Below are 13,295 nucleotides of genomic sequence, written 5' to 3'. Positions count from 1 at the left end.
AGGTGGGAGGGTCAGAGTCAGAAAAGGGGATGTGACTAGGGAAGCAGAAATCAGTATTATATGATATTATATGATATAAGAAAGACTTGATGGGCCATTTTGGCTTTGAACATGGAAGGAGGCCATGAGACAAGGAATGCAGGCAGCCTCTAGAAGTTGGAAGAGGCAACAAATTGGATTCTCCCTTAGAGCTCCCAGAAAGGAATATAGCCTTGATTTTATGCATTGAGACCAATTTTGGACTTCTGACCTCCAGACTTATGAAAGATTAAATTTGTGTTGTTTTAAGCCACTAAACTTGTGGCAATTAGTAACAGCAACAATAGGAAACAAATACATTCCTCCTACCTGGGAGTGGGGCTGACAGAGCAGGTGGGGTGAAGGAACCCTGTGCACCAGGATACAGAGGTGTTCAGAGTTGGAGAATGAGGCTGAGGCCAGCCACTCCCTTCCTTTGCAGCTGAGCTTTGCAAACTAACTAGGTATCAGTTCTCTAAGCTCTATACTCTGGGAATTAAGATCAGGAACAATTACCCAGCTATTCATAATCCTTCATGATTTAACGTTTCTTTAAAACGAGCAAGTTCATAATTAACTCATTTATTTATCTAGCCCCGGTTATTTCCATCCCTGCTGTTTGTTTGATTAGAGCACAACTGATGAGATTGTGACTTACAAAATTCACAAATGAATCTCTCTGCATGACCTGCAGCTAAATAAGTCTCATTACCTATAAATTCATAAACGGCAATAGTGGAAGGACTTTACCTTTGCAGGTATAAGATGGTGACGTGAAGGACAAGAGGCAGAAAGATGAAGGTTACCTTGTAAAATTCCTTTAATAATAATTAAAAAAAGGATATTAACATGGGATTCATTATCTTAGCTTTTGACCAAGGCATAAAGATGGAAGATAGAATGTTCTAAAGTGAGTGGTTTTATAGAGCTAAACAACTCACACATATTGTGACTAGACAAGGGTAAGGTTTTTGGTGACTAGAGAGGATTTTGTGAAAATACCTTTGTATAGAGCTAACTGTAATGCTTAACCCATTCAAGGAAGGTGGAGAACATGGGAGGAGTGTATTTCCTTCAGCTCAGGTCCAGTGAAGGAGAAGGTGCTCTTCTTCATTTGGCAGGCACTGTGGACTGATGCCTGACCATGCCTGAGAATACCAAAGAGGGACATGCTGTCTGAAGCTGCTCTTGGAAGCAGAGACAGGCTGCATCTGGAGAACAATGCATCTTCGTCCAACAGTAGGCCAAAGGTACCTCGATCCTGAGGAACAAGCATGGAGTTCATGTCCATCATAAGAATGTTGGCCTGGGGTCATTTAAAACTATATTCTGCTCAAAAGGGTATCTGCCAGAGTGCAAGGGGAATTTCAGTGGAGAAATTGATGGTGAACCTTTGGGTACTGAAATTGAAGAATATTTGTGATGGCCTGCTGAAGGAGAATCCCTACCAGGTCAGAAGAATTGTGGCCAGGAAAATGCAACAGGAAGTCATCATAGAGCATAAGAGGACCCCAAGATCTGGATTTATTTATTTATTTATTTATTATTTTTAATGTGAAATGTATTGTCAAATTGGTTTCCATAGAACACCCAGTGCTCATCCCAACAGGTGCCCTCCTCAATGCCCATCACCCACTTTTCCTTCCCTCCCACCCTCCATCAACCCTCAGTTTATTCTCAGTTTTTAAGAGTCTCTTATGGTTTACCTCACTCCCTCTAACTTTTTTTCCCCTTCCCCTCCCCCATGGGTTTCTGTTAAGTTTCTCAGTATCCACATATGAGTGAAACCATATGTTATCTGTCTTTCTCTGTATGGCTTATTTCACTTAGCATCACACTCTCCAGTTCCATCCACGTTGCTACAAAGGGCCATATTTCATTCTTTCTCATTGCCACATAGTACTCCATTGTGTATATAAACCACAGTTTCTTTATCCATTCATCAGTTGATGGACATGTAGGCTCTTTCCATAATTTGGCTATTGTTGAGAGTGCTGCTATAAACATTGGGGTACAAGTGCCCCTATGCATCAGCACTCCAGTATCCCTTGGGTAAATTCCTAGCAGTGCTATTGCTGGGTCATAGGGTAGGTCTATTTTTAATTTTTTGAGGAACCTGCACACTGTTTTCCAGAGTGGCTGCACCAATTTGCATTCCCACCAACAGTGCAAGAGGGTTCCCGTTTGTCCACATCCTCTCCAGCATCTATAGTCTCCTGATGTGTTCATTTTGGCCACTCTGACTGGCCTGAGGTGATATCTGAGTGTGGTTTTGATTTGTATTTCTCTGAAGAGGAGCAACGTTGAGCATCTTTTCATGTGCCTGTTGGCCATCTGGATGTCTTCTTTAGAGAAGTGTCTATTCATGTTTTCTGCCCATTTCTTCACTGGGTTATTTGTTTTTTGGGTGTGGAGTTTGGTGAGTTTTTTATAGATTTTGGATACTAGCCCTTTGTCTGATATGTCATTGCAAATATCTTTTCCCATTCCTGATGGAATGGAGTCATTTTTAAACATCTGCTAGCTCTGAGAGATTTTGTATCAGCAGTTAAGTGAGAGCTTCACTACCTTCCTCCTCCCCAGCCCCAGACTGCTTCTCTTTCCTCTCTCTGCTCTGAACTCAGAAGGCCAGGAAAAGGAATAGTGGCTGCTCTTTAAGTCTGCTGAGTCTTCAGGGTGACTGTTAGTGACATATGGTTCCTTTCCTGAGTAATGTAAGTGAGTTGGGGCACCTGGGTGGCTCAGTCTTTTAAATGTCTGACTTCGGCTCAGGTCATGATCTCACAGTCCGTGGGTTCGAGCCCCGCGTCGGGCTCTGTGCTGACAGCTCAGAGCCTGGAGCCTGCTTCCGATTCTGTGTCTCCCTCTCTCTCTGTTCCTACCCCGCTCATGCTCTGTCTCTCTCTCTCCTTCAAAAATAAATAAAAACATTAAAAAAAATTTTTTTTTAAAAGTGAGAGACTATGGCTACTGGCCTGAAGCGAGAAGAGGAAAGGTAGAGAGTAAAAGGCTGGGCTGGAGTTGGAGTTACATATTTGAAGGTCATGGAACATAGCCGAATGCATGGCACTGTGCAAAATTCCCCAGGGAAACTTCTCCCTCTCCCCTCAATAGGAATAGGAATATGGAGAATGAATCTGTGGGAAAAACCACCAATTAAATAGTGGGAAGTAGAGTAGGAGTTTGTTTTAAATAGTAAAAATAGCTCTTCACCAAGCTCTTCTTTTGGTCAAAGGCCCCCATTTATGAGATATCTTCCTAACATCAGGGCTTTAGTCTGTGATATAAGAGGTCATGAGTAAAAGGTCACCTAGGAATTAAATCCATAAGCTTGATGTTACCAGTCTGTAGAAGTAATGAAAGAAGGCATTTAGCCAGAGATGTAAAAGGGACTAGAACTACAATGGAATGAATTTAGGATTATTTATTAGTCCTTTGAATCACACTCTTATTTGCTCTTATATGTGAAGAGTAACACTGCCAGTAGTGTCTTCTAGAATGCAAGTAAATGATAATAACTTTAGTAGCAATAACTACAGTTTACTGGGCTACACTTTTCTAAGCCCTGACTTATATTGCACAATATTTTTAATCTTCCCTGGAACAAAGAAGGGAAAATGTATTGACCAAGGACGCGAATTAGGTCATGGCAGAGAATTCTTATTTCCCATGCATAGCATCAGTGAATGGTTTGTTCCAGCCTATTAATTATTTAAATAGTTATTATCTATGTTTGTCCTTCTTGCTTGAAATGAAAACTGCTGATATAAGCTTATCTGCATAAAATCTTGTAGCAATACAGAGAGTGTGTATAGCATTTTTTTTTTAGTAGAGAAAAATAAGAAGGATGAATTTTACTATGAGCCAGGCAGCATGCCAGTCATTTTTACATACATTATCTCATTTCATTATGACAAAAGACTTGTCAAATAGGTGTCTTACCTTCCCTTTATAAATGAAAAGACCAAGGTCACTAAGTTAATAAGCAGCAGGGTTCAGGATATAATCCCTGTGTTTGATTCCAGGGCCTAGAATGTGGAATTAGGTCTATATTCTTTCCATAATACCATTCAGAAAGTGCTTTACACATCATATCTCACTTTATTTATTCAAATGCCCATGAAGTAGGAAAAAATTAAATGATACAATCCTGATTTTACAGACTGAGCATTTGTAGAACTGAGCATAAGAACCAGCCTAGGTAATCCAATGAGTCAATGTGTTTAATCTGGAAAGTGTGGTATTTTGAACTATGACTGCCCTGTTGTAGCAGGATGAAAAAAATGTTCTCCCCCTAAAAAAATAAATTCACTTTCTATTTCCCAGAACCTGTGAATATTACCTTATTGGGCGAAAGATTGAATATTACCTTAGGTGACAAAAGATATGGTTAAGTGAAGGATATCGAGAGGCAAGAGTTTATCCTGGATTACCTGGTCCTAAATGTAGTCACACACATTTTTACAAAAGAGAGGCAGAGGGAGATTTGAGACAGAATGTGGAAGTCACATACACACAGAGAGGATGATGTGAAGGTGGATCAGAGAGAAATGCTGCCACAAGCTAAGGAAAGCCGATAGCCACCAGGCACCAGAAGACACAAGGAGTAGACTCTATCCTGAAGCCTCCAAATGGAGTGTGGCCCCCCTGACACTTTGATTTTGGACTTCTGGTCTACAGAAATGTGAGAGAATAAGTTTCTATTCTTTTAATCTACCAAATTTGTGGTATTTTTTTTTTTAAGGAAACCATACAAAGTCAATATACTTGTTATTCACTCTTACCTGGGAGGTAATATATTCAATAGGTACTTTTCCTAAATTCCTGGATGATGCTGGGAGGCACAATAGTACGGTGATTATATGTTTCTAAAATCATGAAAATATTGGTTTAAATTCAAACTTTATCACTTACGATCTTGGGTAATATATTTAATGCCTCTCAGTATCATTTTCCTTATTTATAAAATTGGGAGGCTGATAATAGCTACCAAGGAGAATTGTTTGAAGAATTAAAAATGAGATAATGCAATAATAAGGTAAAGTACTTAGCACAACACTTGGCACATGATAAATATCCAGTAAATGTTAACAATAAGAAAAAAAAATATGAACCTAAGGGTCATTTTTAAAAATAGAAAAAGTAATAAAATTATCTTGATATGTTATACTTGTAAGATTTATAGGAAAAGGCGGAAAAAGAAAAATGAAAAGGAATGACTCTTGAAACCCTATTTAGGTAAGTTTGAATTTTCTGAATTAACATTTGCTATGAATATAGATGAAAACAATCATAAAATACTAGCAAATTCAATTTAGAAATATTTTTTAAAAGATAATACAGGGGCACCTGGGTGGCTCAGTTGGTTGAGCATCCGACTTCAGCTCAGGTCATGATCTCATGGTCCTGGGTTCTAGCCCTGCTTCGGACTCTGTGCTGACAGCTCGGAGCCTGGAACCTGCTTCTGATTCTGTGTCTCCCTCTCTCTGCCCCTCCCCTGCTCATGCTCTGTCTCTCTCTGTCTCTCAAAAATAAATAAATGTAAAAAAAAAAAGATAATATACCAGGAGATTGTGGTGCTTATTCTGGGAATGCAAAGTTGGTTTTATATTAAAAATTCAACCAATGTAATATACCTCATGGAAAGAATAAAAGATAAATTAAAAAAGATAAATAAAAAGGTACCTTAAAATTATCACAGTAGATATAGTAGAAAAACTATTTGACAAAATTTAACATTCTCCAGGCTAAAATTCTTAGCAAACTATGAATAAAAAAATTCTCAAGCTGATAAAGAGTATCTTTTAACATTTTGCAGGTAACACTGTACTTAATTGTGAAACATTAAGCCCTTCTTTCTTCTAAAACTGAAACAAGAAAAGGATGTTCATTCTACCCACATCTATTCAGCATTGTACAAGAGATACTAGCCAGTGCAACAAGGCAATTAAAAGAAATGAATGGCATAGATATAAATAAATAAAACTGTTCTTTGTCGAAAAAACAACTAACTAAAATTAATAAATTTAGCAAGACTAAAGAATACGATATCAATATGAAATAAGTATGTTTTTATATTTCAGGAGTGAAAAATTAGAGAACTTATATTTCTTGACTTTAAGACTTACCATTACCAGAAAGTAAGAATAATTAAAACAACATGATATTGGTAAAAGAGAGAGTCTAAAAATAACCTTACACGTGAATAGTTCATTGATTTTTTAAAATATTTGTTTATTTTTGAGAGAGCACAGGTGGGGGAGAGGCAGAGAGCAGGGGTGGGGTGGGGACAGAGGATCCAAAGTAGGCTCTATGCTGACAGGTTGACAGCAGCAAGCCTCATGTGGGGCTTGAACTCACAAACTGCAGATCATTACCTGAGCTGAAGTCAGACACTCAACCACTGAGCCACGCAGGTGCCTCAGTCATTGATGTTTGACCAAGGTGCCAAGTCAATTTAATGGAGATTATTTATTTATTTATTTATTTAAAGGTAAAACCCAAACTCCTAAATCTTCTAAAAGAAAGCACAAGAAAATATCTTTACAATTGCAAAGTAGGCAACATTTTTTGGTAAAAACACAAAAGCACTGATATAAAAAATTTTTGATTAATTTTATTTTGCCTAATCAAAAATTGCTGCTCATCAAAAGATACCATTAAGGAAATAAAGTACACCAACCACTAATTGGGAAAAAAAACCCACAGCATATATGTACAATGAAGGGCTTGTATCATTCATATCCATTAAAATGCCTTAATAAGAAAGACTGACAACTTCAAATGTTGGTGACAATATGGAGCAACAAAAATATTTGCTAGTAAGAATATAAAACAGTACAATTATTTTGGAGAATTGTTTGAAAGTTTATAGTAAAGTTAAACATATATATGTCCTAGGATTCAGCAACTTCATTTGTAGGAATTTATTCAAGAGAAAAGAAAATAAATGCTCACAAAAGACTTGTACAAGATTATTCATAGAAATATATTTTTTAATAGTTCCAAACCAGACACAATCCAACTTCCCATCTAAGAGAATGGACAAACACATTACAGTATATTCATTCAATTGACTAGTATTTAGCAATTAAAAATAACAAACTATAAGACATACAACAATTTAGATAAATCCCCAAATCATCACATTAAGCAAAAGTCACATAAAAGTATATAATGAATGATTCCATTTATATGACATCCAAAAACTGGTGAAACTAATCTGTAGAAGTGTGGTGGGGGGTTGGGGTTGATTGCAGGAATGTCATGAGCATGATGGCAATATATCTGATTTGGGGTGATGGTTATGTGGGTGTATACATTTGTCATAATATATTGAACCAAACCTTTAATATCTGTGCATTTTTATTTCAATTACACCTAAATAAAAATATAAAAACCAAATATTTACTGGGTGTGGGCTTTTAAAATTTTCACAAAAATACAATGATTCCATGTTGTTATGCTTCCACAGAGAGAAGGGTGAAATATTTAAGAAATACATATTGAAACACACAGATTCTTTTTCCTTCTATAATAGAAACTTAGTGTTTAACATATTGCTATAATGTGAAGGAACCATTCAAAAACAATGTACAAAAATGAAAGTGAGTGTTTTATTTCCCTTAGATGTTGGAATTTTTATTTGCCAGTATTACATTTTCAGCTCTACTGTGAGAGTAGAACAGTTAGGATCACTAAAAGGTAGGTTTTTGGGGGCACCTGGGTGGCTCAGTCGGTTAAGCGTCCAACTTTGGCTCAGGTCATGATCTCACAGTTCGTGGGTTTGAGCCCTGCATCGGGCTCTGTGCTGACAGCTCAGAGCCTGGAGCCTGCTTCGGATTCTGTGCCTCCCTGTCTCTTTGCTCCTCCACTGCTCACACACTGTCTCTTCCTCAAAAATAAATAAAGATTAAAAAAATTAAAAAAAAAGTTTTTGGGGACCTGCACCATGACACTGGACTAAGCTCAGTCATAGGCATGCATTCCCTACCCAAATCTATAGAATGGTTGAAATGAAATATATGTATAAAAAAATAAATCCACAGAATGCTAACAAACAGGAAAATGTGTCTCTAGACTAGAGATAATTAAATAATAAGAAATATGGCCCTGAATAGATGGAGAAAACACACAAGAGAAGGAAGATTTGTGTGCCTCTGGGGGTACTTCAAACTTAGAAACAATGGGCAAAAGGAATTGGAGGAGTCCTAGGTGATCGGGGAACAGCGTTCAGAGCTACTTAGCAGGTTGGTTCTTGTTCCACTACCAATTTATGTTGAGCAAGGGAAGCAGATGTATTTGTGGGATCAATTAGGAAATGTGGTTAGCTGAGCTAGAGACACAGCATCACTCCTTTAGCTAGGGAAACCCAGAAGAAACACTATTGACACACTGTATCCTGTAATATAGCCTTCCCCTTCAACATCTTTACAAGAAGCAGGCACTATATACCAAGAGTATCCGCAAATAAATGAATAAAGATGATAAATTATGTAGAAAGCACACAACCAAGAATCACCAAATGTTTGAGAAAAAACAGTACCATAAAAGATAAGCATTAAATTCAACTGAAAGAAGAATACCAAAGAAACAAGAACAATGGAGAAAATACTTTTATATGTGTGTGTGTGTGTATTGTTTCTATATATATATAGAAACAATATATATATATACAGACACACACATATATATACACATACATATATTTTATAAATATATATATAAATATATCTATATACATAATATTTTCATAGGTAGACTTATGAAGATAAGCAGTTATTAAAAGGACCCAATTAGAGATTTTAAAAATAAATGACATGGTCAAAATTTAAAAAGTAAAATCAATCAAAAGGTAGAATCACTGGACTAGGAGAATGGATTTAGCTAGAGTGAAGTATAGAACTAAAAGAATTAGCTGAGAAATTCTCCTAGAATTTATTATCAAAAGACAAAAAAAAAAAAATAGAAAGCATGAGAAAGTTAAGTTAAAAGGAATATTATATAGAATTTCTATATACCTAAATGAGACAATAGAATGGAGATCAATTATCAAAAGAAGGATAAGAGAGCATTCTATACAGCTGAACAAAAACAAAATTTTAAGTAGAAAAGTCTTTCAAAGAGACAAGTAATATTAGTATAAAAAAGAACCACACCAAGTTTCAGGACAATAATTAAAAGAAAAGTTTAATTTCATTTAATAGTAGGGAAATGTATTTCCTACAGAGGGATAGCAATTGGATTTTTATCAGACTTTTCTAGATTCCAGAAGCCAGTGGAGTAAGCCTTAAAAATTCTTAGAAAACGTGATTTTGAGCTATGAATTGAGATAGTATGGACACTTTTATGCCAATAAATTTAAAACTTCAGTGAAATGAAAATTCACTATAAAAATTCATCTTAGCTAAAATTGACACAATAAGAAGTAGAAAGTATAAATTGTCTTTTTATTGCTTTCTTTAGGGGTAATGTTTGTTTAGAAATGAATTGTCTGACATTATCTCCTTTATCTGGGCACATAGCAGCTCCAGGAGGGGAGCTATGTGTCCTGTGAAACCAAGTATGGTCCGATACAGTGGAAAATTGAAGGTCCTTTTCTTTACATTTCCTTTTAGAATACATTTAGGAAACTTCCCCATCATGCCTGTTACACATTGGATATTAACCATTCCCTGCCTGTCTCTCCTGTATCATACATGCTGATGTCAGTGTAGGTCCAGACAGAGTTATATAAGCCTTGACTGGAACAAGAGAGAGGAAACATTCATCCAAATACATACTAAAATGAAGTCTTATTCTTCCCATTTTCCACAGATTGGCGCTAAGGCAAAGTGATAATTTTTTAAACATTATCACAGAAGGAGATCATGGTGATAATTGTTTAAAAATTAATTTCTGATTTTATATGCTAACACTATGTATAAAATGTATTTTGCCTGGGGGGATGGGTAATGTAGGTGAAGGGGACTAAGAGTATACTTATTGTGATGAACACTGAGTAATGTATAGAATTGGTGAAACACTATATTGTACATCTAAAACTAAAATAACATTGTATGTTAGTTATGCTGGGATTAAAATTAAAAATAATAAAATAAAATATGTACCGTCAAAAGTAAATAAATAAAAATACATGTATTTTCCCCACATTTTAAAGGCAGTTGTATTTAAAGCATTTGTATTAATTTAATTACTAAATTAAATTAATATTGTTGAAAGTGAATAGGAACTAAGTAGGACATGGATTAATAAAAGTTTGCTGAGTGGGATACCTAGGTGGCTCAGTTGGTTAAATGTCTGGCTCTTTATCTCAGCTCAGGTCTTGATCTCATGGTTATGAGTTCAAGCCCTCCATTGGGCCCCAGGCTGGGCATGGAGCCTACTTAAAAATAAATAAATAAAAGAAATAAAAGTTTACTCAGAGTCAGTTGAGCAACCAACTCTTGGTTTTGGCTCATGATCCCACAGTTGTGAGACCAACCCTTGCGTTGAGCCTCTCCTCGAGCTCAGCTCTGGGTGTGGAGCCTGGTTAGGATGGTTAGGATTCTCTCTCTCCCTCTCCCCTCTCCCACTCTTGTGCATGCTCTCCCCCACCCACCAAAAAATTTAAATTAGAAGTTTACTGAGAAATAGCTAAGTGGGCAGAAGGTCCTCAAGAGGTATATATAATCCACACTGGAATTTCTTTACTAATGAATGGCATGAGCTATGCTTCCCCTAGTAAGTAAAAACTACTATTTGGCTTTATTTTAGAGCTCATCTAATCATTTTAGTAATAGAAGTAATAGTAATAAATTACAAAATAATAAAATATCAACCAAAACTTTGTGTCTCTGAGAAACTGGTAAATTTTCTCTCTTTTCTGTGGTATGATCCTTCCATCTTTTGCATTTTGCTCAGGCTATTAGAAAATAACTGAAAAAGTCTGAGACTCAGCTACAGAAATTTCATTAATTCTTGTAGGTAATATATGGCCTTTTCTCTATCTTCTATGATATTGGTACTCTCTTTCCATTTGTATTTTATTAACACTTTTAATAACTGTCTTTCAACATGAACATCACATATAAATGTATAACAAAATAATACAAATTATGGCATTATGGGAGAAACTTTATAGTACGACTCAAATAACTTCTTTTATTTATCCCGATTCCCAATTATAGTCCATTGGCCAAAATCTAATTTATTGGTTTGGTGATGTGTTAGTTTGCTAAGGCTGTCATAACCAAGTACCATAAACTGAATGCCTTAGAACAACAGAAATTTATTGTTTCATAGTTCTAAATCTAGAAGTCTGAAAACAAGATGCCAGAAGGGCCATACTTCCTCTGAGAGCCACTAGGGAAGGACCTGTTTTAGACATCTCTCCTAGCTTTTGGTAGTTCCTAGGCTTGTAACAGCGTAACTCCGATTTTCATATTGCATTCTTTCTGCGTGGACTTATCTGTATCTGTTTTCTCTTTGTATAAGGACATTAGTCATATTGGACTAGGGGTCCACCCTACTCTAGTATGACCTTATGGGAACTAATTACATTTGCAATGATCCTATTTCCAAATAAAGTCACATTCTGAGGGACTGGGGGTTAGAACTTCCACATAGGAACTTTTGGAGGACTCAATTCAATCTGTAACAATAGGTTTCTATCTATTTTCCAAAAGAAGCCTTCTATTAATATGTTAAATTGGAAGTTGTAGCCCCTAGAATGGAAAGCTAAATTTCAATATTTGTCAAAACATAGGTGGGAAGAAATCTATTTCTCCCCACTAAAATACCCTGTCTTCTCATTGATAACTCCTATAGTTCTTAACACAATCATCCAAATGTCTGAAGTGAGGCAGTAAGAAATGAGCACCTCATCAAACGTTGCCCATGAGGCTAGTTTATTCCCCTTGATGAATATACATGGCTGGTGGCCAGTCTTTTGTTTTAATTTTTTACTTGCAGACATTTATATGTGTTGCCCATTTTATGATAGCTCATCTGTATACACCAGTCATTCAAATAGACCAGCCTTGAAGACTGACAGGAAGTCTGAGTAAATGCACATTGAAATTGACAGGTGGACAGGCTGACAAATTCAGAGCTGCTCCCAAGCAGCCTCCATCTACTCAACTGGAGCCAATCAGACCCCAGATATACATCAGACTCCTTTGGAGAATGTCATTAAGTGTTTGTTTCTCCATTTTTACAAAGATCTTGTTCAGGCAATGGTGAAGTGAAATATGTCAACTACAGTAAAAAATGGTGATAGCCTCATTTTTCTGCTGAATTTTTCACTATGGAAAGGACTTCATTATTGGCAAAGAGTTCTGCTACTGAGGAGGTGCCCTGCTGCTCCTCACCCCCATCCCAGTGGAGAATTATGAGAGAAGCTGCGGGAGGCAGAAGTACAACTGAATTTTCCAAACCAGTCCTCTCAGACTAATCCCAATAAACTTGTCTTTATTAGCAATGTGCAAAACCCACAGAACTAACTCACCATAGATGACATTTGTGAGGATACACTTTGGGTCTGTTAGGTGGTATGAAATGTGTATTGAAGGGAAAGTCTATGTCTTCATGGGGCTTAGCTTCAATAATAATAATAATAATAATAATAATAATAATAATAATAACAACAATAATAATAATCTGCTAGACACTATGCCAGATGCCAAACATATCTCATTGAATCCACTGAATTTCTTAGAAAGAGAGAGCATTATTTTCACCACCATTTTATAGACGAGAAAGCCAAGCTAGGTGAATTGCAGTTATTAAGGAGTCTGTTTCCTAGCGTGATGCTCTTTCCATTCATCTACAGTACTTCTCTATTGAATTCACTGCATATATTTTTACCTATGTAATGTCATCTAGGTCTAATGTGTGTGTGTGTGTGTGTGTGTGTGTGTGTGTGTGTACATGCTTCTGAGATTTTTGAGCTGCATAGGAAAGCCTTTATCCCCTCACTCACCTTACTGCCCCTGCTTCACAAGAAATCATACTCTATAATATCACTGCTCCTTTCTTTAGGTCCTAATGCACCTCATATTTTCCTAGTGACTATAGCATAATCCAGTCATTACATGCTGTAGGATGTGCCCTTGTGTAGCCTGTGACCCGCATTAAAGTAAGAAATCTCTGAGGAGTAATAGAGAAGCTCTAGGTTAGAAGATGCACACTGGCTGGCCAGGGATTGAATCCTGCTCATAGATGTCATTTCTTGGTCAATGCAGGGTTTCTTTGCTTGCATTTCCAAAAAGGTTTTAACTTAAAAAAAATCAAAGATT

At 36.5% G+C, this 13,295-nt stretch overlaps 1 protein-coding gene across 3 annotated transcripts in view; it reads left to right on the top strand.

Moving 5' to 3' along the window:
• PLPPR1 (phospholipid phosphatase related 1) overlaps positions 1-13,295 on the top strand; it is a 590,773-nt gene that overhangs the window by 288,721 nt on the left and 288,757 nt on the right. The window lies entirely within an intron of this gene.

This window comes from Acinonyx jubatus, chromosome D4 (assembly GCF_027475565.1).
Source record: "Acinonyx jubatus isolate Ajub_Pintada_27869175 chromosome D4, VMU_Ajub_asm_v1.0, whole genome shotgun sequence".
NCBI classification, from domain to species: Eukaryota; Metazoa; Chordata; class Mammalia; order Carnivora; family Felidae; genus Acinonyx; species Acinonyx jubatus.
Note: the sequence above shows the minus strand (reverse complement) of the source record. Positions and strands in the feature narration are given on the sequence as shown.